This window comes from Helicoverpa zea, chromosome 2, assembly GCF_022581195.2.
Source record: "Helicoverpa zea isolate HzStark_Cry1AcR chromosome 2, ilHelZeax1.1, whole genome shotgun sequence".
Lineage (NCBI taxonomy): Eukaryota > Metazoa > Arthropoda > Insecta > Lepidoptera > Noctuidae > Helicoverpa > Helicoverpa zea.
Genome location: NC_061453.1, coordinates 6,298,542 through 6,321,018, shown reverse-complemented (window position 1 = coordinate 6,321,018; position 22,477 = coordinate 6,298,542). Strand labels below are relative to the sequence as shown.

Genomic DNA, 22,477 nt, shown 5'->3' with positions numbered 1-22,477 from the left:
TGCTATGTATTATAGGAGTTTGAACGAACGACCCAGATCTATTGACGAGTGATCGTCAGCAAAAACATCCATTTGTCCAAACTACAAATAAAGCTAAAGTAAACTAATAACCGGATGAAGGTTACTGACAAGTTTTTATTACATTTAGGGCAAAAATAATATCGACAATTGGAACTTTAGATAATAACTTGTACTTTTTAAGTAATTTCACGTTAAAGAAAGAGGTGAGAGTTTTTTTTCTTCACATTCTTAAAAAACATATGACGAATTGTTATTATTGCATGTGTAGGAGTCTGGAGTACCATAAAATATTGAAATCATTAAATGTGAACACAAAACCCATTTTCAGTAAATTTTCGGCAGATCTAATTGTTTAACAAATAAATAAGTTTATTTTAAGTTTTATGTAAATATAATTTTATGTGTACATTCGAATTGTTTGACTATTTAGTTAGCAAATTAAAATAAAGCCGAGAAGGATCAAAATGACACCTAAAAAAATTATTTAAGCTGAAGTTAAGTAATTATTTAAGTTAACTATTAAGTAATTATAGAGTCAATTGTAGCGAATTATGCAGGTATTTTCATTTTGATTCTAATATGATATCAGGCCGTGAACAAAGCATGGCAAGGATAAAACTACTATTACTAAATACTATGTAAGGGAAAACCTGGTGTAAGAAGCAGTGGCTTAGAGCCCGGTCTACGATGCAATCGTGGCTTCCCTGACATTCGCTCTAATGTGCGATCGTGTGGTAATGGATTAAGTGCTCGCAGCATTAGCACGATAACCCACATCATGTGCATTAAAATCATTCGGAAAATTGCTCCCATGACACCGTTCATACTGATACTGTATTTAATGGGGGCTACTCTATTCAACAATTGTAATTTTCAACAATATTATGATTATGCGCTTAGCGGTAGTGCGTGTTTTGTGTGCAATATGCGTAATATCAATGTAGTGTGGTCAACTTTTTTTTGCGATTAAATAATGATACATAGAATATGCCTATTGAATTCTCAAGTTTTTTTATTTTACGGATGTAATGGGTGACGCTGGTGACAAATGTGTTTCCTTTTCATGGTTACAATCTCATGGCGAAACATTCTCAGATTGATATTTCAGAAAAACGCTGGAGTCGTTAATTCAATGTGCATTTATTAATAAAATCTAAATAATCATCATGTTCAATCAGCTATTAATTTAATACTATCTTGTAATCTATGCACCTGAAGCGCAAAAAAGTGAATGCGTTCATGTTATTAAGTTATTTAGTACTTCTTGTTGTGTTAGTTTTCAATTTACGACGTGGATATTTAAGTTTTGACAAGCTGCGCAGCCCAGGATTGTTAAAGCAATAAAGTATTAAATTATGACAAGTTCTCATCATGTACATAATTGTTTTCTTTTGCCGTAGAGCGCACTCATTACACGGCAGCAGAGACATGATGTTATTTTCTTATCCGAGGCCTACGGCGCGGCGAACGTCATTAGGACTCCAGTAATTGAATCTTACACAAATAAAAATAGATCAAAACTTGGCATGTGCAGTGTAATTTAAGATTTTCATCGCGCAGATAATGAGCGAGCCAATGCGTATCAACATTAACTTTCACTGCTGTACCAACTTCAGCGCTGGCCTTAAATCCTCCTTTGGGAAACCGCAGGAAGTGAGATTAAAAACGGCGCTTGAGCATTAACATTTGTTTTATTTGCAACAAAGCCATCAAGTGATAACTATGCGTTAAAAGACGATACCATTTTATGAGTTTTTATTACAAGCAATTTTGTACGTGCATAGTGAAGAAGACCTCGATTTTAATAATGGATTGTTATTGATTAGAAATTTCGATGGAAAAATGAAAGTTCTTTACAATTTATTGTTTGATGGCAGTTGTTTGCAATGTTATAATTTCAGTAATGTATTATTTGATCTATCGTAATCTTATTTCAATGCCTACACAGCGGTAAGTTTATCTGTATCATCAGAAAGATATATGCGATTACGGCCAACCGTTTGTAATTTAAGAAACAGTAATATCTATTATAGTTTAATATAATTCTCTGAAGTGCATGGTCCAGCTCTATACCTATTTGATTTTTTGCGAATTGGCTTCATAAACTCATTTCTATAATTTCTCAATACGGAGGAAATACAAATTGTATCAAATTATTTGTTATCTTCAAACGTACCGCATCACGTCGCAGTTCACACGAATAGGAAAGGTTTCTGTACAAAAAATTGGAGTCGTGAGTAATCTAATCGTTTATATGCTAAGTGTTATTGCTTCAATTTATACTGTGACTTTTACATACGCAAAAATAAATGACCTTTATACCCAAAATTGGGGGGAAAATTGTGGAAAATTATTGTAGTTTTCAAAGAGTTCAATCTTTTAAAAAGTATGGTTCAAAGATTGATATTTTGTATGAACCTTTACATTTGTATTATATTTGGGTACACTTTAAATAAGATATCACAGTCTGATGTTACTGTTTTTCACTATCCAAATAAAAGGATAAGATTGAACCATTATCATCCAATATCTAAACAATATATGCTTAAAATGCGTACTGAGACTTGCTTGCTACTTTGAATGAAATCCTAGTGGCTCTATTGGCAGACCACAACAAACGGCCCTGGGCGATAATGCCATAAAAATGCACTTAATGGCCGTATTAGTGACCAATGCGTGGCGCTATTAGAGCAAGGGTGCCCATTTCATTGATATAATGCCACATAACCTTACCAATTTGTTTGCAATTGTACGACAATTTTATATTGGTTCCCATTGTGCATTAGTTATTAGTACTAATGTATGTACGTCTAGCATACTTAAGAATAGCCTTTGGCGGTGTTATTATGAATTTTTACAACCGGTCTTGTTAATCAATCAGGATTTTGATTCAGCGGTTGGTTAAATTAAATTCATATCTTGTAAATCTTGTTTCATATTTTGATTGAGTAATTTAGAGCTTGAGTTAAGTAATGATGAGCTAAAAGATCGTAATTGCTGGTATTAGTGGTGAAATTAACTATGTGAATGCATTAATTTATTATTACATATTCGTCAATGGTTCCAGTTTTCTTTAAATAAATGAAATAGTCACACCACTACCTATTATGTATTTTGGGCGCATTGTAGAGCTAGTTAGTATTGTACTGGGAAATAATTGGAAGTTATTAAGGGTTTAGTCTAAACATTCAGATTGGCTGTGTGTTCTAGGATATTTATTAACTGAATTCCAATGTTAGTAAACTCGTCTTAAATATTTTTTGCTTTCAATGTGTGTGTGTAGAAAATTGATACTTTGATGTTTTTTTCAGTTTGTGATGTAGCTATAAAGCAAAATTGATAGCAATAAAAATAGCAATATTATTCTATTCAGTTTTTATGCAGTTGTGTTTGTTTTAACTAATGAATATGGAAATCTTTTATGCCAACTATGACTAATAAGATTTATTTGAGTTTTTAAGAAACTTTTTTTTTATTTCTGTGTAAGTTTCATTTGAAAAGTAGTTGTTAGTTTAGATTATTTTTTATGTAATCATCTGAACTTATACATCCGTATTAGCCGAATAGTTTCCAGTAAACCTTAAAGAATATTCTCACTAGAAAATCATCCAGATAGATTGGCACCGATGCCACACCCTGATGCCATTTAGAGTGCCGTTGTCCTGTCGTCTCGTTTGGGTGCTGGTACTAGGCTCGAGCGCCAACGCTGGCAAATTGCAGTGTGAAGCTCGGGGCGCTTTATTGAAAATTCGATCTATCTGTTACATTGGGAAGGGTTGTGATTAGAGTTCGAATGTGTCTCTTGCGTGCGCGCAGAACGATCTATAGTCGAGTGGCACGTCCGTCGGCGGGAGTCCGTTATCCGGCGTCAGGTTACGGCCACGTCTATATAAGACCGTGGCGTCTTCTTCACCATTTCATTCCGTTTGAGACGCTTGGTCGGCAGCGTGCCCTGTGTCGTCCGCACGCGCCCCGTCTCCGGTCCGTCTCCGGTCCCTAGTTCTAGGCATTCATTAGCCGGTGCGTCCGTTCAGGTCCAGTGCTCGCATACTTCCCGGACACAGTTCAGTTTTGTGAACACTTGAACATTATTTCGTGACACACTTGAAGAAAGTGAAGCGTGCTGCTGCATTCAGGTATTTTATGTCATTTATTAATTTTTGCAAGTAAGAGAAAATAGAAGAGAATTTGGTGTGAAAGAAATTGATCATTCTGAGCTGATAATGTTAGTTGGGTGTTTGTTTGTGACTTCATAGTAGCTATTTAAATCTGAAGTTAAGGATGCTTTTTATTAACATTAAATGTAAGTTTTTGGTTTGCTTACGTGTTGTAAATCATTACATTATTGCAATTGTTATATCATAAGTCCACCTTTTTAAATTCATGTGATTTGTGTTATTCAATTATAATGAAAGTAGTGTAAAGTAGGCGTTTGCACAAAATGAAAAACCCGCGTGGATAAGATTATTTTCATCGTATTTCTTATTTCTTCCTTTAAAAAAAGTTGTTATGGTTGCACCAACATTATGTAATAGCAAACAAAAAATAAACGGAGTTTATGTTCTAAATATGACAGGTAGGCATACACAGGCTCATATATACGAACAGCCCAGCCGCGCACGCGCAATCAAAGCCGTCAAAACGAACACTTTTTCTCTCTTTTTTCTACATTTTATAGTCGAGAATTAGAATTTAAATTAATTTCAAAACTTGCAATTACCGAGTTATAACGAGAAAATACATAAAACTATATTTAATACTGAGATGCCGACTGTAGCTTAGAGGACGTCATAAAATATATGCACGCATTTTCTTCTTATTTTCTCTTAACTACTACAGTTATAAGGTTGTTCATATAGAATTATGTAACGTGATAATAAAATATTCTTCATCACAAACACATTAATCGTACATACGAATACATGTTCATATGTAATAGAGGTTCAACTGAACTACTCTACACTGCATGCTTCTGTCAATATGAATGGACGCGGAAGGGAAGCAGGTCATCAACGCCCTATCGATCATACCTTATATTTGACATTTCACGCTAAATCGCAACCGCGGCAAAGTGTCCAAGCGCGTCCAGCAATATTGTGAAATAATACCGGCAAGCTATTCGTAATAACTAAATTACATACGGACTGTCATCTATCATTTATTCGCACGGTCCTGCAGACGTAACCCCATTGCACTAGGTAAACGCACGTTATTGGTACGAAGATGATAAAATGATTACCGTCATTACTGGAGAATTACGAGAAGGAGACGTCGGTCTCCTCGACCATTATGTGCACTTGCGTGAGATACCAGCCGCCACTCCAACAGCCATTGTTTTACTATTTTTTTCCAAGAATAAAATGGACTTCGAATTGGATTTCGCCTCCGCCATATAAAGGATAAAAAGTAAAAGTCATAAAGTAAAAGTAAATCTTAAATCTTCTTACTTATCGACAGATGCCTTCCATTACAAATTTATTATTATTAGGTAAGTTTTTAATAGAACTGGGATGAAAAACTAGATGAAGTGCGTTGCAAAAACTTTAGTTAAGTAGTATCTGGCGACTAAATTATCTTTTGTGGACTGCGTTCGAACCGGGATCATCAATCAAGTAACGTTCTATGGTGACACGAGGAGTAATTTACTTGGGATTTAGAAAAAATGCAGGTCTTGCAAAATGTCCATACCAAACACAGCAAAATTGCTGTAAGAGAAATAAACGATCGAGAGCTTTTAGTGTGAACCTATATTAAGTCAAGTCATGATATCAGAACATAGTAATTTTTAACTAAACATAACAATCTTAATTAATGAATCCTTTGCTGTAGCATTGATCTACCAACAAAAAATAATAAACGCTACTTCGTAATTTGAATTAATTCTGTATAAAACCCCAAGGACGTTTTGTGACTCCGGAAGCACTAGTCAGAGCTTAATTAAAACAAAAAAGTCCTGACCATTTGTACAATTTAAGATTATAGGTAAACCATTTGGGCACAACAAAAACTAAGTTGCAACTACATCTGCTTGTTCTAAGACTTGTTCGTAAACAGGTTACACTTACAAGTCCACTGGCACAGGATGCTCGTTATTAAAATTTTAATAACACCGTCTGCATGAACTGGCGATAATGAAAAAATATGATTTACCTACCTTTTATTTTTAGCAATAAAGTGGAATTAGACGCTAAAAACGTTTGCGCAAAAAAGCCTACCTCTTAGCGGAGTTTCCTTGACCCGTGACATTGACTTTGCTCATTCCGACGATGGCGCATCGCGCGGACTGAATCACGAGCTTCAAGTCTTCGACACACCACTTAATGATGATGGCAGCGTAGTTTATTTGTCGTGGTCGCAAAGTGTACTCGCTGCCTAACGTAGGTGGTCATTATGCAAATGTCTGCTATGTGAATAGAACATGGCATGTGATGAGTTGGACACTAGTATAAATAAAGAAAATTGGAATCGTGTTTGTCGCCACTACAAGGTTATGCAAAATAGAATCATAAATTATACGTTTGCATAAATTAGAAAAAAAATATCGAGCTTTCAACAGCTTATCTGTTTAAATTAAAGGACTGTCTAGATAGGTGTTATAAAATTAAGTTTACTGTTGCAAAAACTCATAAGCGAGCAACGGCCCGAGAATCTTGTGACGTAGAAGTGAATATGTTCGCAAAAAACGCGAGTATGATAACCGCATGCGTGGGCACACAACCAGTTGCTTGGTTTTTTGCGAGCAAGTGCAAGCGGCCTTGACCGGGTGCGCCCGCGCCGCCCAAAACGTCGATCGGCCCACTTAAGAACATACATTATGCTCATTACATATTAGACATTACTAAAATTATACCAATTTTTAGTTATAGTGTTAGTGGCTTTTATAGTGCGTAACTTATGGGCTCTTAAACTCGTTCTGACCCAAAAATATATACCTACATATTCTCATGACCGGTAAATCGCAGCTCTTGTATGATGTTTGTATTCCGGGCATTGCTGAGACTGCTTTGAAAAGTTTGGAGTTAATCTAGGTACACAAAGAACTCCTTTGCATTTTTCCACAAAAAAAAAAACATTCATTTCTTTGACATTATGGTCACTGTATGCAATATTTATTGACTTCTGCCTTAAAATATTGTCTCTGAAAGAATGGCGGAGTATTCTAAACGATTCATATAAGCAAGACATTAAATTATGATTTCATTTATATTATCCTATTGTGAACAATTGAGTGTAGACACCATTGCTTTGGCAAGGTCTATGTCCGTTGTTTTTTACATTTGCAATTACACATGTCTTCTCGCATGATTTATCACTCTCTTGTTTTGTTTATACACATCATTGTTGATTGATTGATCGACTATTATAGGCCACTCTCAATGGGTTCAGTATGGCTAGTATGGTAGACGTATTAATGCGGAAACCTCAGTCAGTTTCATCACTAGCCGTGAGAAAATATTTTGCACGGAGTATTTATAAGCAGAATTAAGTTTGCAAAGACATAAAAACTGAAAACTTGTAATGACTTGAATCAAAACGTCTGATACAATAAAAAGCATCATCTTGTACATAAGAATCAAGTAAATTATTCAATAATATTATGTGACGACAGATTCTTGCCAACGGTAAAAGAATTATACAACATTAAACTTGTCAACATAAAACCATGTAAGTGTAGTATGGGTTAAGTGTCACCGTTACTCATAAACTGCAAAGCGATTCCGATGCTGTTAGATACGATGATAAAAGCAAACTATAATGTTCTGTTCAATACTTCGAGAGAGGACGGTTTAGCAGTACGTGTATTGTAATCCTCTGGCATATCTGCAAAGGTCAATGCGATCCCCTCCCTCAAGGGGGTAATGTCACTGCACAAGTTTATTGTCAAGCCAGTGTATTGGTGTCGCCTACGATTTCTAAATTGGCGTTCCGAGCTGATGTAAGGTGTAAATTATAGGCATTATGTATTATGCATGTTAGGTAGCGACGCTTCGAGGAACAACGGGTCATATTTGCATGATGGCGATGTCAGAACAAAAAGCGTACATAATAGCTTAACGTTTTCAAACACTTGCGCATAATATTGCTTCTGTCGTAAAGAAAGTTTTCTTTTTGTTTCTTTATAAATATTAAAACTTTTAACATGTTTACTGAATGCATTTGGTAAGATACATCGCTCATTGAGGTGTCAATTTCGTCTGGAAGCAAGTTGAACATGGATTCCGTGGATGTAATTGCGTCGGCATGCACCGTGCAGGCGTACATAAGGCCCCACTACTTTCCCCCGACCTAGTGCCCTCCTGCCGCCCAGCCGACCCACAATCTTACAATTCCGTAATGTTTCACATTTTATTTGAGATTTGTTGTGGCTCATTACACGTCACTTTTACAGTTATAGATAATAACGCCAGTATTCTACGATTGTCCAGTGTGACGTACGCGACGTAATTGATCATAAAGTACCTATAGTAGTGTTTGTGTGGTCGGGTGTCTCAAGTTTTTATAAAAGGATTATGAGGAACAAGCAAAAAATACCCATAACTGTCACTTTTGCAAGTTGTTCCTGATTGATTGGGCACTTGATCTGCGTAAGCAGAAATGCCATCATTCATCAATCAGTATCAAAATGATCTCGACTTTGTAGAATTGCTGGGAATATTTTATTATTGTATCGAAAGGATTTATAGGTACTTAATAAGTGAAAAAAGTTCGGTTCATCAATCTGTAGTGCGATGTTCGTGCAGAATATGTGCTCGGGAGCACGACACCTCACGTGCGTCCGCGCCGAATGTTTTCTAACACCCGTGTAATTCAATCGCGCCTTATGATCGCATATGAAAAAGAAAATTATTCCTTCAACTAAAAAAACCTAGGTAATCGCTGTTCGTGATTGCTTCCAGATAGCATGTTACTTTGTCTGCAGCAATTTATTTATTCGTTTCCACAAAAGTACCGAACCATTATATTGCTACTATAAAGTAAGAATGAAATTACAATGATACTCTAAATTGCATTAAATTAATTAATTTACATATTTCAATTGTAAAATGTTAACTGTTATTAGCCCCATGCGTCTAAACCATGCTATATGGGAAAGCAGGTGAAGAAAATCCACTTAATACTTAATGTTAAGCGTCCTTTAGTAGCTGACGACGCCGCAATCTACTTTATTTTTACAATAAAAATAAACGGAACAGGGCAGACGGGCCGATCTCTCATTTGATTAAACGTATATGGTGTCTAATGATAAACGCATCTGTAAGGGCACCGGTACAAGTACGTCCGATTAAAAAACTTGAAATGAGATTACTTAGATAACTCTGACGTATGTACTAGTGGAGTTTATTTCTGTGAGTTGCTATCATCACGTGTGCTAAGAAAACCGGCGACATTATCGTATGCATCTCATTCTAACCGCGGCCCGCCAACGAACAGTTAGACGAAATTTTTCACATTCCACACTATTCGTTTCTCGAATGACACGCTGTTTGGCGACCGTGGGCATGTCGTTCTTAACAGAACACAGGCCTGTGTGTCATACGAATTTTATGCTTTAGTTCGAATCGTGAATGCAAATGACGCCATCATTGGATTCCTCACTCGTGTACTTCCTTAGTTCAAAGTACTGGAAACTTGGTCTAGTTCCACTAATACAGTCACTTCATTTATGTAAGTAGTTCGCTGCGTTCCGACTTCAATAAACTGTCCTGAATGGATAATGCTGTGAGCGTTGGCAGCGCTGAGAAATGCAATGAGGAAAGTTGTCGCCGATTTATTTACGGCTAACTTTAACAATGCACCTTTTTCAGCAGCGGGTTTGTTGATCAAAAGTAATTTAAGTCTAGACTTTTTCTTTTACGTCTCTGTGGGGGTTTAGAACGCTTTCAAACTTTTCCAGTACTTTTTTCCTTTCGGTAATATAGTTATTGTTACATGTGATTACTATGATAGATGTGGGTAATGAGTTAAGCCCGGCAGTGCGAGGCGCGCATCGCGAGCACACGTCACTATTGAACCGCGACCCACTAAACTGATGAATAAGCGAGAAAGTGCACACACCACGAATATGCGTTTACGGCCGGTTGCCAGTGAACTAATAAAATGTATTATCCTATTCGATTTCGTGCCCTCAATATTGGATTTATTGGTGCACAAGAGGTAGCAGATTAATAGGTTTTTAATTGCAAGAGAAATGGTAATGGTACGGTTGGCTGGTGATACATAAAGGTTGACATGTATCGATTTGTATTGTGACTGAGGATTATATGGTAAGTGTAATTTCTCTCTGTAGTAAGTGGGGTAGTGTGACGGTCACACGGCGGCCGCTGACGGTGGCGGTTAGTGGTGCGTGTCTTCTTGAGAAGCATGCCGGCGGAGCCGCCCGGCCCGAGTCCGGCGTGCGACTCGCGCGCGGCGACGGTACGACAGCGAGGAGCGCTCGACCGTGACCACTGGTCACTCATTGTTCACTAACACATTCCACTACAAATTGCTACTGCATTGTTTCGCGAAACAATCAAGCAAGCGCTGGTCTAGTGGTCGCAAGGGTGGTACTGGGTGCCAAGTGGAAGGTTATAAGCTCGATTCCGCGATTTCCTCTACAAAGGTCGTCAAGTATGATGAACTTCTTTTTTACCGCTTGAGAACGTGTTTTATAATTTTGCAAGTAAATACATATATTCATAGTAAAATCAAAGAAGAATGGTATTTTGAGCCCTTTAAAAATGTTGATGCAGAAAAATGCAATTAATTATAGAGATAAAGTAAATTCCGAAGCTCGTTCGAGTTTTGAGCACACAATTAATTGTGCTGCCTCGGATCGCTCACATATCACACTGTATAGTTAATTAATATCTATGGATATAGATGTTGAGTGATAATATCGTGCTCTTAACGAGATCATTATGAAGTTCTCATAATAAAGTGGTTCAACTTAAACGATATTCTATGCTTAAGTATGGGGTGTCCTGTGTAACAAGATGGGACTGGATATCAATATTATCGGTGTGTGATCTAAACCTTGAGGTAAAATTGTTGGGTTACAAGTTATAACATTAGCTTAGTGCATGTAACTTGGTACCTGCATAATACTCGCTTGGGTAAGATTTAGATTTGCAAAGATAGGCAATTTGCTTATGGAGACGTAACTTCATATGAAATTGAAGGAGCCTCTCTCATTCTGAGTATATCTTTGTAAGATCTCTTTCGTTAAGAGAAAACATTTTAAAGTCATAGCACCTAAATACTCGTAATTAAACGCTCATTACATACAGTTAAACTAACTACATACCTATAATACAAATCGTGTTTCATACTATCACTAATTGATCTAAGTCATTGAACTCCGTATTCAAATGTCCACCAGTAATCAGCTGTTACAATCTATCACGAAACAAATGACCATCGCCTTTATTCGGGGAAACGGTAGCCGTGATAGCTGTCATATTAAATTATGGTAATGCTGTGTTAACACATACAAACGCCTTGCATTGTGTCGGATCCATGGAGAACATAATGACGAGCGGAGATGTCATTATGAAAATTCTCTTAAGAAAGTATTGTAGCCGAAATGGGGGTTTAAGCTGATGAAGAACGCATCTAGCTATGCTATGCTATCTTTGAAATACTGCCCATGAAAAAAAAAACAAATCACTAATCTCAAGGAATCCGAACGCCTCGTTAGTTTATTAGTAACTGATCTTTTTGGTCCCGTCTACCGCACATATGTGACACCTGATTTACCTGGTTTTGGCATCTCCGCTCATCATTCCTTCCTCCGTAGTCAGATTATATTCGTTTACAACGTCATAATTTTGTGACGTCACAGATTATAAACAAGCATTTGTAATGCTAATGAAATGGAACGCTCCGGTGACTCGGTGTTGTAGTCTCTGGTCGACCGATGAGGTCTGTTACGATCACAGATAATTTTGTACGTTTTTGAATTTGTATTTGGAATATAAGATTCCGATAGGTTATATTGTCCCTGTCCATATTATAAAGTGGCTAAATAGTAGACAAAATATTATATGTATTTTGACTTATACATACCTAACCAAGGTAATTTCATGTTAAATCATAGTGGTTTGGCATTCCTTTTAAGCTTCTTCTTTATTTAATCGACAATCTGATTTCCAATTAATTCATAAAAGATTTAAATATTGATCGTTGAACGAGTTGAATATTTCTAATATTTCCGTAGGGATGTTTATCAGTATCCTTATATAGTAGGTATATGAGTAACGATGTAAATCGAACGAGTATGTGTACGCCGCGGACGCATAATTTTCCGCAGGGTTGAATGATCGCTCGAACGTACAGGCGGAAATAACGATATAAATCGATAGAATTATTGCATGTTTGGGACAACTAAATGGATAAACTATCGTAAAATATGATGTAAAATGCGTCGCTCGTTTGTCCAAGCAAATAAATCAAATACACAACACAAGGATAGAATAGAATCGTTAAGTTTCCTTCCTCGTAATCTCAGTGTAGGTATGCGGTCGTATTCGAAGCCGCACTTATTATTTTTTATTACATAATAATTGTGGGGACGTCGTCGGTCCGGTCGGTGACTCCCTCCCTCCCTCCCCCCGCGGTTCCCGAGCCTCCCCCGCGTTAGATCGGGATCGCTCGCTCCCGCTTCTGGTTCGCTGAGAAAACAATGCGATAACATTATCCACGCTGTCAACGACCAAATAAGTCACCTCGCCTCGCGATTGTTTGATAATTCCAGTAGCGGACATCACTGCTTTATGAAGAACAGATACGACACTTTCTATTTAGTAATAGGAGGAAATCGCACTTTGTAAATGATATGATCAAAAGAAAGTTCTATTACTGATAATGAACTGAAAGAGAAAATGTGTCGATTAGTATCGCATTAGGTGATTCCCCTTAATTTACTTTATAAGGGATTTTAAAGATGAGATTTCATTGTCATTACTCGAAGCTAATGCTAAATATTACGCGAGGCGTAGAGGCCGTGCTACGAAATCGGAAATTGCTACAGCTTCACCACAGTACAAAAGACATCAACGCGTTCAGTGCGCTACAAACTGTTTTGAACATTATGACGGTCTTATGATTTTCTTGTCCATTTACTTCGATTTAGATTTATAAAACTATTTTCTCAGCAATTTAGAAACCTATTATTGTTAAAGAATATTTTAATCAAAACACAATAAGTAAAGGTCAATTTGGAAACCGTTATTTCCGATGTACAGTAAAAAGTCAGTTAAATGGTAAGTACCACTTTTTATAATGACATAACTAACCGATTGCTGCGATACAGACACACAAGGAAAAGAAAATAATTGTGTTAACCCAGTATAAAACACTTTTGTTATATCGGTACTCGTTGGCCTCTAATTTGTAATTATAGGCGTAAAATTTGGTGTAATGGCGTATCGGGCTGTGTCGGTCGTCAGTTGTTTGCGAAAAGAATGTTAACGGGTCTGCTTCTCAGTCGGAGTGCGTCTGGCGTCCCGGGCGATGCGGGCGATGCGAGATACCGACACAAAGAGTGGCGAGCGATGTGATCGTATTACGTTATGATACCGCGATAGCGCGGACACCGGCCGACATGCATTTATGCAATACACTCCACACACTGATGACCGATGACACGCAGATAAATGTTATGACACTTACTCGGCTTTTTATGACTTGTTTTCTTTTGAATGTTGCGACGAATACCAAGGAGTGCCACATTTGTGAACAATGTTCCGTTTTTATGTGGCGCTAGAAAGAAATGTGCAGCTGTTATAGCTATTTTCATTGTATTTTATTCTAGTAAGAAATTACGTAAAAAGTGTTTGTATATAAAACGGTAGGATTGAGTAAATTCATACATAATACATAAACAAAACAATTTAGAATAGAAAGTAAAACTGGAAAGACTAACGCTCGGCTATTTCAGATCTTTTTATGAATCTTGGTTTTTCCATTATTTTTTACACCACTCAGCATTCATAATGATTTAGAGACATACGTCAGTCACGTTCATATTTTGCGGGGCTTTTAATCCACATAGCCTGAGCCGTTAGCTCCCACCGCTAATGACATCACAAACTACCACCAAATACATAAATTTTAATATCAAAAGTTGACTAAACACCATAAAAATGATTTCCATAACAGAAAAGACATCGCTTAATAGTTCGTTAATGTTAGCAGCCGACATTAGCATACGCAGAGTAACTGTAGTGTCACATAAATGTGGTTTATTCACAGATTCTATCGCAACCACATCGATACAGTTATGTTTTTCCATTTGCGTGTTCTATTATAAAACATTCTGTAATCAAGCAATCTTCTCACACCTGCGTACCTTTTAGTTATTTTTGCATACAATGTCGTTGATAGTTTTTTGAGATTAAAAACAGCTTACGTCTGTAACTTATGGTATATTGTTTACTCGCTTATCGGCGTGTATGTTCAATTCATTTGCTCCGATACGTGACTTTGTACTTACATTGTTGGAGAAGTCCTTGCAATATTTTCAAAGAAACCTAGATAAAGGAAAATATTAAGGCAAAAATAAAATAGCGTTTGATCGATTTGCATAATTTTATAATAAGTCTTATCTTTAAGATGATCCTCTTAAAGATGACTGGTCTAAAACTAAATTAAGTTTAGCCCTAGGCATACTTGTTACACTGAAAAAAACAATTAGATTCTGGGACTGTGTAGGCGTTAAGATACTGAGATGATATAAACTAAGAAATGCATTCTTCAAAATTAACATAATTCTGCGGTTACTAAGGATCATTTGCTGTGGCAATGTACACAACGCTGTTTTATCTCATACATTACATTACAAACAGACCGTTAATTGAGACGACGCCAACGCAAATGAACTCTAATTACATAAACATTTTTGAAATACCTTCAAATTAACGGCGTAAGTCCAAACATTACAATATTCCCAGCTCGTAGTTAAAAAATATTAATGTAACTTGAAATAATTCTCGAGACTATAACGAAGAGTATAACTTAAGACAGAAAGCCTCTAACTCCAGCTAATTAACTTTAACTAATGCGTCTTTATTATTCTATTTAAATTATGTGTAATTGTACGGTATTTACGAACATCTTCACCGGTTTATGGGCAAATTTCCCATGGATTAGCTCAGCAATGATGCGCTTGCACTGGTTCTAAGTGAGGGAATAATCTACAGTTAGCCGATAGAATCGCGCACTTTTTGTTGCCAGAAAATAATAAAAAGTCTACAAAACAACAGTTGTTTTACAGCTAGAGAGGTTGACAATAGCTTGATTAGTCTAAATCTTAAAACCATTTTTTGTATTATTTTTGTCTGCAAGAGTAATCTTTAAAGTTGATTGAAATGCCATTTATCCGGTCTTCTCCAAGTGAAATAAAACAAAACTGCAGTGGGGATTTAATAATTAATATTAATTTTACTTTACTTGTTTTTGTTAAGTTTTAGAGTACAGTTAATTAATATGACCTCATCATATCATACACTAACGCTACAGATACTTAAAGTGCAATGATCTTTAGCAAAAAGTAATTAGGTAATATGACAGTTAGTATTACCGTGTAATAATTCGTTCCGTGAATTATGTTCCCAGTTTATGGGTGCATAATTCCCATATTATGGGCACACAATTCCCATATTATGGGTTCATAATTCACAGAGTTGAACAGGTGCATAAAATTATACGTTCATACAGGCGTAATATTCAAAACCAAGTTGTATAGAACTTGCAGGCTGAATATAGGCCTCAATTTATTGACAGCTGGATTTTAATACACATGATTCTAAAGCACAGCTGCGTTGCAATAAAAGGTACATCTATAGCTTATAATCAAATGATTTATTAAGTTATTTTGCATTTACAATACGCTTAAAAATCATTTCCTTAAATTATGACTTTAGAATTTCTTTCATAAACGTCATCAACATTCTTGTTGTAAAAAAGATATCTTATTACAAGATTATGACGTAATATAAAATACATAATGCATTAAAGCCCTAAATAGCAAAAACTTGGGTGCAGTAACTTACTTAAAACAAGATGGCGTTATAGCTTATGCAATGGGCTACGTTGTATGTGCTATATAAGGCGAGCTCGACTCGTCTAGCAATTATACATGATGCGTAATTGACGTAACCCGGACCGGTTGCCGGCGGCTTATTAATAGCGTCAGTTGTGTGTCATAAAAATGTAGAATTATACCACAGGGGGATATTCACGTGCAAGTGATGCTCCAAGAGAATTGTAAGGTCGTTGTGCAATATGCTTCTCCCACTGGATAAAATATTCGTGTAGCTTACTCCTACTGCGTGCATAATGTCCGCATAATATTTGTAATTTATTGGATGTGTTTTTGTGATTTTGTTTTACATAGCACAATATGAGTAGGTTCTAAATCATTCTAGTTCTATTCTATTTAGAAAATAACATTTTTTTTTTAAGTTTTCTATTTTCTATTAGTTTTGGAAAAGCACGATTTTTTCACCTATTTACTTTTTTCGCACTGTATGGTTTGTGGTTGCTATGTCCCGAATCTAATTAATGTTTGAACAAAACAATCTTTATGTAGGTTAAGTTCAAAGTAAACATTTTGTGAAGTCATTACTTAGGGTACATGTGTTTGTCACGCTTTGTGGACATTTTGTCCGTCAGCGGTAGCTTGACGCTAATTCCGTGTGCCGCCGAACTGTGTCTATGACGTTCCGCGGTTTTCCGATTATTTGCCACCAAAGCCGTTAGTTAAAGCCAAGGTACCGTCACATCCACTTTAATCTAGTTTACTGGAACAATTTCGACACCGTTGTATCCTGTGTCTAATGAGTAAGCTTTCAACGCTTTGACATTGTCATTTGTTTTTAATTTTGTATTGCGATTCCTCTGCGGCAAATGAGACATGGTTTATATTCAGTTGCAGTTTTTTTGAATCTTATTTAAAGTATATTGAGGCTTTACTTGTATTGTAAGTTCCCACATAAAATTCATTCATAGCCCTTTAAAGTCCACCTCTTGCACCACATATAAGCACGCAACGCATATCGTAGATATTAACGGAAGACATACACTACTCGGTTGGTCTGTCATGGCGTTTACTTGCAGGATATTGCTTTAGTTATTTTCTGTACCATCCTCTGTCGTGACTAGTATTTTTTCCATCTCCTAGTTCGTAGTAAACTATTTTTCTAATAACGACAAGCTCGCAGTCGCCGGCTTTAAGCGTATTGATGGGAATATTTTTTCCATGTTTGCTCAGCCTGTTCGCGTCTGCTATGTTCGTCTTGAATGTTTTCTCAAAGGTTATTAACCTAGTTTCGTTCATATAGAAGCTGCTACGAGTGTGTCAGTATTACTTTGTGTGAATACAAACTTGTGTTTTACCAGTGCATTCTCAAGAAGAAACAGAATGTACATTCCCCTTAACGATTCTACATGTTGTGCAATCGACTGTATCTTTTTAAGTCCATTCAATTCAGACAATGTAGATAACAACCGAGCATTTTGTTCTACTCCGTGTTTAGGTAGTTTATGGGAGACTAGAATAGAGCCGGGAGAGCCTGGAGGGCCGCAGGAGCCTTCGAAAGAGCGGGCGGAATGCGCGCACAAGGTCATTGCGCCCTGCGCGGTCATGCGCTTGCGCCCCTGCCCCCCCGCGCGTCGCGCCCGCGCCTCATCCGCACCCACCACCACATTGTCTAGTGCGATCAGCTGCGGATAAAGGGGAACCGACTGGACCGACAATCGATACAAACCATTTCAATGCGAATTTATTTTTCCATTTTGCGCCCGCGCAGCAAAGCACGAACGCCCCCAGCGATGTGCTTCGTTCTAACGCTCTTTTCTAAGCTCCTACAAAGAAAAAGACTACTTCGTGCCGTGTCGTGGTTTATTTACGATGCTTACATTGCCAGCATTTATCCTTCGCCGTATCTATTGTCCTAAGGCTGCTAAGAAATTGCTCTAAGCTCCATTAAGTGGACGATACGGCTATCAAACAAAAAGTAATACACGCGGGAACATTAGATTAAGCTATGATATCAACGACTTTTATGCTTTACAAACTAGACTATTTAATGGTCAATTTGCATTGCTTAACCCATTCAAAAACAGAAAAGAGAGCAACATAAAATACAACATTCCAGCTACTTTCACTGTTAACTGTTACTATAATTATATCCTTAAAGTGTGACTTTTAGGGCTTTTTTGTGGTAAGATTGACCGATAAAATATTTTTACATAAAACGTAAGGATTTATACACAGCAATCCTGTTAGCGACAAGTTGAATAACTTCGCTAAATAAGTAATTTATAATATTTGGTTATGCTAATAGGATCGTTCAACAAATTAAGATTGAGTAGTCAAGAATTTTAAAGACGCCGATTTAAGTTTAGATAAATGTTAACCAGTTTGTGGTGGCACAAGTTGGTAGTTAAAAAAGTGCGGAAAAGGAAATGTTGCAATTTCACTTGGTGTAAGATTAATAGGGTGTTAAAATCCGCGTGCTGAATGCGAGTTGTGGGTCGAGTCGGAGCGGATGTCACATCATTACTTACACGCAGGCGCCATCGTCGCCCGCGCACGGCACCGAGCCGCGCCGCCGCACTAAATACGTTACTCTTTTATTTCGCGGCGACTACTACCTTCTTAGTATGAATATTAATGCGTGTGCACGACTTTACGAACGATTTGTTTAATTATATCGTTTACTCATGATTTTTTGTAAGTGACAGCTCAATTTGGAACGTAGAAAGTGTTCGTGTTCGTTTTGTACCAATTCCGAAATGTAACGTGTAGCAAAATAAATATTATGGATACTTTACTATCTACAAATGTTGTCTGTGTAAATAACGGCGGTCACACTTAATATGGTTATGCGAATGTAGATCTAGCTTTGCATATTAACTAGGTGTTTGTTTATATCGTAGTGTCACTTCGAAACCAGCTGAGCTTAATATCAGTGGGTCACGCAATCCGATTGTTAACGTAAATACTCATTTGTTACAGGATTTGTGTCCTGACTCCGAGGAAACTAATCCTACACCACACAGAACGGGTAAGATGTTTATTAAAATATTTTTTAAGATTACAAAGAGCTTATCTGTCTTATGTGACAAGTGCAGACACGTACATATCAATTAGTCATGATTAGAGAGTAGTGTTGACACCGTGGTACATATGGGAGCGACAATGGGCGGCCCGTGGGACGTCTGTGAACTCCGCCCGACTGTTTTTGCTGCATCAAGTGTTCGACTCGTTCTGTACAAGACCAGAATGCATATTTCCTAGGAACTTATGTCTGGACCATCGTAGTGAGAACTGCCCTTGCTCCTTGCTGACGTCCCCAGGTTACGGGTTAGGAGACAATCAATAACATATCGCGGTTATTGTTAGACTGGACGTTTAAGCATGCGCGGCGTGGGCGGCGAAACACGGCTCCCATTGATTGCATGATTTATCGATATTGAATTTGCACAGGTGATTCCTTTGTTATTGAGATTGAAAGAAAATAGCCTGGACAACGACAGATGTGAGATGTAATTTTGTTCATAAAGCATTCAAGTGAAAGCGAAAGATTCCAAATAAAGTAGTCTGAAAAGGAACAGTTTTGAATTTCAATTACATTTGTCTGCTGTTTACAATTGGTACGTGGGATATCTTTCTCCGGATGAAAGTTTTTTTACTGATACAACTATTTTTGCGGCGCGATGTAGTTAAAAGTAGGCAACTCTTACACGCTATGTATGTATATGATTGTGTGGAGATCTGAGAAACTCGTACAATCTGTTGTGTAGAAGTCGACAGCTAATAGAGTTCCTTTGTAGGCAAATAATAGTGGTTATTGAGATGTTACACGCTAACTTCTGTAAGCATGAGTGACAGGCAGCGCTTTGCTACACGCAGTTCGCCCGAGGTCGGTGAAATTCTTACACTTAACGATCGATTCCTTTAAAGTGTTTCCAGTGAAATGGTCCGGTAATGCCAGATAATGGCCAATATCATAATTGACACACACAATGTCTGTAAACACGCCGCATTTGTGATAATGTTACCGATATCACCAGTCCAGTACAGTTAGCGGAGGTGTAGCCACCATTTAAATTACTGTCTATTAGCTTCGCGAGTCGGTGTCGTATTAACGTGCTTTGACATTTCCCGGGAGTAGTCAACTATATCGTGTGAGAAAACTGGTCTATTTATTTCCTAGTAGTGAACTTTAGTATCACGTTAGAACGCGGATTCTAACGATTATGTTAGAGCGCTAATAACATTTCTTTTGCTTAATCAAATAAATAAAGCTGAGAGTTGGTAGTGCGTCGGCGGTGGGTTCGCATGGATGCCAGTCATTACTCTCGGCTTCCCTGTTCGGCGCGGCGGAAGGCCGTAGCTTTGAATGCCACTAAGCGTTGTCTGAACATAAATTTACATTTCGTTACGGTCGTTTTGTCAATACAATTCTCTCCACTATCTTTGCACAAATAAAAGACGTTTTGGTGTTGCTTCTCGGGCTAGCTTATGTTTGAAAACTTTTACTTGGCTCTCAAACTTTCTAATTCGAAATAAATTGAGGAGAATGTTTTATTATTGATAGCGATAATTGTTGTATCCGAATGTTTAGCCTTAACGAGAGATGATTGCCGTGTGAACACACATTATCTTGATTTAGATACAATCGTCTGCTTGCTCATGCGATACTATTAAATTGACTGCAGATATTTTTTGTAGCGATGGTCAATATTAAGTATTAAAAGAAATAAAATCCAGTTCCACAGAGTTTATTTGCATTTCAGTCTAAAAATCTAGTTTATATGAAAACGATAAATTGTACAAATGTGAAATAGAATCTTAAAATAATGTGGGGCGGTTGTGTTAATAGTGTTGTCACGAACAGTGTCTATTTATATACAGCGTAAAAGACCACCACTGATGCAAAAGCTTACACATGTATGTTCATACTAAATAACCTCCATTTTGAGATAGCTGACTACACATACCTATATGTTGAAGATTCTTAAGCCACATAAAATGTGTGCAAAAATGATTACGTCCAGCTTTTCTATGTTCGATATCACGCGCCACATTTATGCGAATATTTATGAAACCGCAGTGCGCGGTGTACGCTAGCTTTCCTCTGTAAGTCCGGCGAAGGTTTTCACCGCACATCGGCTTGACATCAGCCTGTATGCGTTGTAGTTTCACGACCAGCCGGCCGCGGCGCCTGCACTCCTTAACGACATCGTGCATTTATTACTGCTTGCCTTAAGAGCTGAGTATTTAGATAAGCTCCAAGTAAAAGTTAATTAAAATTATATTACAGCACGAAACTACGGTAAAATCGCCTATTAAATCTTTCAGATTTTATCTAATTAATTAAACTTGATAGTTTATTTGAAAGGCAGCTGGACGTTCATTACAGTATTTGTGTATATTATGATCGTGAAGTGTTGAGCGCGATGATTGACAATCGATTAGGAATCTCTGACCCCGCATTACAATCCTAATGGTTCTTTTTTATTCGCGTCTATTCTATTCAATGCGATGTATACAAATACCAAGTTATAAAATTTCTCTTTCCGTATCTAGAGGCATGAAAAAAGTTTAATGTGATGATCACGTGTTTATTTTTAAATAGGCGCTTCAATCAATTTCTTTTTGTTTCCGGTGTTTTCTAGTCTATTATTAGTTTAATTTGTTTTCGAATCTATTGTAGTTACATCGGGTAGGTAATTGAAAGCTCATTGTATGCTGATGTGGTGTGTTTAGGCATTATTTAGTCGCTGTCGCTTGCTGTGTGATCCTCAGGTCGGCGCGGCGTGTACAAGTGGTCGGGCCGACAGCGACACGACGCGGCGCGGGCGCATGCCGCCTGCTCGCTTAGATAAACACGCGAGCCTCGGACACTAGCAGGGCTACTACTTATCTTGTACAACATTTCTATACAAACTTTAATTAAAATGCTATTGTTGAACAAGGAAACCAATCAAGAGAAGATCGGTGAAAGTACTTAATCAAAGGACCGTATTAGGCTGATCATCAGCTGTCAGTAAGTGCGCGGTGAGTAGGTCATGATGAATCTGTATATTACTTAATAACTCTTCAATAATGAGTTTGAGAGCATGTCTATGGATTGAAATAAAACATTAGGTTGAATTGTTTATATTGATCTAGGAAGGAAATATTTGCATATCAGAGCCTTGCCAACCCTGCTCCGGCTGCTAGTTCGAATAAAAGGAATTCTCAAATTATGGAGGTGCGATGCAAACGAGCTAAATACAGAAAGCAAGTTTAAGAAACACCGGTAAAGGTATGCGCTATTTATTCGCAAATAGGTTTAGTATAACTACAAGTCCTGCCTTGGACCATTTGTTAGTCATGAAATATTTAATCGCTAGCAGAATAACTAGCGAGGCGAGTTTGTTTCTATGAATACCATTATAATGGGTTATCTTGTTACTGGGC

General features: G+C 37.3%; 1 protein-coding gene across 1 annotated transcript in view; it reads left to right on the top strand.

The window, feature by feature from the left end:
- The first annotated feature begins 3,946 nt into the window (after positions 1-3,946).
- LOC124640927 overlaps positions 3,947-22,477 on the top strand; it is a 48,959-nt gene continuing 30,428 nt past the window's right edge. Inside the window, exons 1-2 of the mRNA XM_047178893.1 lie at positions 3,947-4,157; positions 19,025-19,073. The gene's annotated coding sequence lies outside the window, so the exon portion shown is untranslated. The remainder of the gene's footprint in view (positions 4,158-19,024; positions 19,074-22,477) is intronic.